General features: G+C 59.8%; 1 long non-coding RNA gene across 1 annotated transcript; it reads left to right on the top strand.

Annotated features, from left to right (window-relative positions):
• The first annotated feature begins 817 nt into the window (after window positions 1–817).
• LOC113405881 lies at window positions 818–2,235 on the top strand. Its single transcript, XR_003369576.2, has 4 exons — window positions 818–878; window positions 1,304–1,348; window positions 1,934–1,987; window positions 2,181–2,235. It is a non-coding gene; the product is annotated as an uncharacterized LOC113405881 (long non-coding RNA).
• Window positions 2,236–2,960: the final 725 nt, after the last annotated feature.

A 2,960-nucleotide genomic window follows, 5' to 3' on the forward strand; every position in this document is an offset into this window, starting at 1 on the left:
GTCCCTTCTCATCTGTCTGTCCATCCATCCCTCTGCTTTCTCCATCCAAAACCTCCATCCCCTCCTTCTCACATCCACGTTCTCCTGTCTGTCCATCCATCCATCTGTGCCCAGTGCAGGGCCGGCCCCAGCATTTCTGCCACCCCAGCAAAAAAAAAAAAAAAGAAAGAAAAAAAAGCCGCGATCGCGATCGGCGGCGGCAATTCGGCGGCAGGTCCTTCGCTCCTAGAGGGAGCGAGGGACCTGCCGCCGCTGAATTGCCGCACGTGCTGCCCCTCTCCCTTGGCCGCCCCAAGCACCTGCTTGTTAAACTGGTGCCTGGAGCCGGCCCTGGCCCAGTGCAGGCTCCCCATCATGGCCCCTGCCCCTCCCGTGGAACCCCCCTTCACCCAATCCCCAGTGAGGTCATGCCCATGACCCCTGGGGCCAGCCACGCCCCCTGCCATGGGGCTCACGCCCCACCTTGACTCATACATGATGTGTCCCCTCTGGGCTCCACCCCCCTTGGCACAGGGCCTCGGGGCTGGGCCTCTCTCTGGTGGGGGGGCAAATATCCCCCTCCACCTACCCTCCTTAATCCTCCCATCTGGGGTTGGGGGGGTCCAGCATTCCCCTACCGGGGCTGGGGGTCATGTGCCCATCCCCGTCCTATGTGGCTGGTGGGTCCCTACCGTCTGCCGCCTCCACCCCTGAGATCCTCGTGAACGCCCCCAGGGCACTGTGTGGGTCGCTGGGGTTCTGCCCCCCGGGAAGGGGCGGTTGGAGGACGGGAGTGGGCAGAGCTAGGGCTCAGACACTCACCCGCCTCTGTCTCATTCCTCCAGGGTCCCAGGGGCCAGCGGGGGCCACGAGGAGCCACTGGAAAGCTGGGGGCGAAGGTGAGGTCTGGGGCTCCAGGTCTGTCCGTCTGTCTGAGTGTCGGGTCGGGGTGGGGTCAGTGTGTTGCAGGGTGAGGTCTGGGCAGGGCTCAGAGGTCAGCGTGTGTGAGCAGGCTCTGGGCGTGCAAACGTGCAAGGCTGAATGTGTTCCTTTGTGTGTGTGTTTGTGTGTCCATCTGTCCATGTGTGTATGTCTCTGTGTGTGTGTGTGTGTGTGTGTGTGCCCCATCTGCGTCTCTCTGTGTGTCCCTGTGTGTATCCCCATGTGTCTGTGTGTGTGTCTGTCTCTGTCTCTCTGTGTGTGTCTGTGTACATCCGAGTGTGTGAGAATGGGTGTGTGTGCTTGCACATCTGTGCACGCGTGTCAGTGTGTGTTGGAAGGGGACATGCTCCCGGTTGCCTCTCACATTTGTCTCCCCCCACAGGGCACCTCTGGCGGCGACGGCCCCCATGGCCCTCCCGGGGAAAGGGTGAGCGTGAGCGCGGCGTGGGGGGGACCTGGGCGTGCACAGAGCCCTGGGCACCGGGCACTGCCCTTCGCTGGGCCTGGAACACCACTGCTGGGCCTCGTGCAGCCTGCCCCGCCATGTGCCCATTCCCGTCCACCTCTCCAGAGCCGTGTGCGACAACCATGCCAGGCATGGGTCACATTAGTGCAACACTCGCAGTAGGCCTCTGCTCACCACCACCAGGCCTCATGCAGCCTGCCCTATCTGAGCGTTGCTAGCACTGTTCAGCCTCTCCGTGAGCCGGCTCCAGACCTGCTGTGCGAGCTGCAGCGATTTGTTGGTGCGAGGGACGGGTCACTGCAATGCGTTGCTCGCATGACCCCAGTCACGGCTGCTGGGCCCGGCACGGTGCGCAGCAGCCTCAACAGTTCCCTGGTGCGAGGGACGGGACACTTCAGTGCGACACGGCTGGCTTTGTGTAGTCGGGCTCCCGGTACAACATTGGCCTGGCCCTGGTCGTGCTGGCCTCCAGCTGGTGTCCCCGGGGCCGGGCATTGTTTTCCTTGCCCCCACAGCCCCCCCTAATCTCCGCTCTGCTCTCCACAGGGACTCCCGGGCCCCCAGGGGCCAAACGGCTTCCCCGGACCCAAAGGGCCACCGGTGAGTAACATGCACTATCTACTGCCTCCCCTGCCCCTCTGCCTGCCCCCACCCCCCCGCCGGCCCCTCCCCCCCCCTCCCCCACTCCCACCCGGCCCCCCAGCTGGCTCCCCTGCCCTCCTGACTGCTCCCCAGTTCCCTCCCACTGTGATCTCCCCCTGCGCCACTGACCTCTCCGTTTTCCTCCCCACAGGGCCCCCCTGGCAAGGACGGGCTTCCCGGGCACCCCGGTCAGCGAGGAGAAGTCGTACGTGTCTCTGTTACTGCGCTGTTGGGCTTCAGATACTTTTCTCTTACCCCTGTGTTACTCTGTGTTTCCTCCCGTGTTACACTCTGGTTCCTCCCAGGTTACACCTGAGTAACTCCAGGCTACCTCTGGAAACTCCCTCATTACTCCTCATATAGTACCTTGTTACTTTCCGATTATTCCCCCTGTTACTCCTTTCTTACTCCCCTGTTACTCTCTGATTACTCTCATGTTACTCTCATATTACACCTCACATACTCTGGCATTACTCTCTGATTACTCCCATGTTACCCCAAATTACTCCCACATTACTCTCTGGGTACTCCTGTGTTACACCTCACATGCTTCTATGTTACGCTTTGGATACTCCCGTTACTCCTCTTTCACTCCCGCTTTGCATTCTGGTTGCTCACATATTACTCTCTGGATACTCCTGTATTGTTCCTCTCTCACTCCTGCGTTGCACTCTGGTTACTCCCGCATTACTCCTCTCTCGCACATTGCTCTCTGTTCACTCCGCTGTTACTCTTGGTTACTCCCACTTTACTACTCTCTTACTCCCATGTAACTCTCAGGGTATTCCCATTTTAATCCTTGTATATTGATGTATTACATTCTGGATACTCCTGCATTACTCCTCACATACTCCAATGTTAGTCTGGTTACCCCCACATTACTGCTCACACACTCACGTGTTACACTCTGGATTCACCATGGTTACTCCTC

The sequence above is a fragment of the Terrapene carolina genome, unplaced genomic scaffold, assembly GCF_002925995.2.
Source record: "Terrapene carolina triunguis isolate 2854851 unplaced genomic scaffold, T_m_triunguis-2.0 Scaffold51446, whole genome shotgun sequence".
NCBI lineage: Eukaryota > Metazoa > Chordata > Testudines > Emydidae > Terrapene > Terrapene triunguis.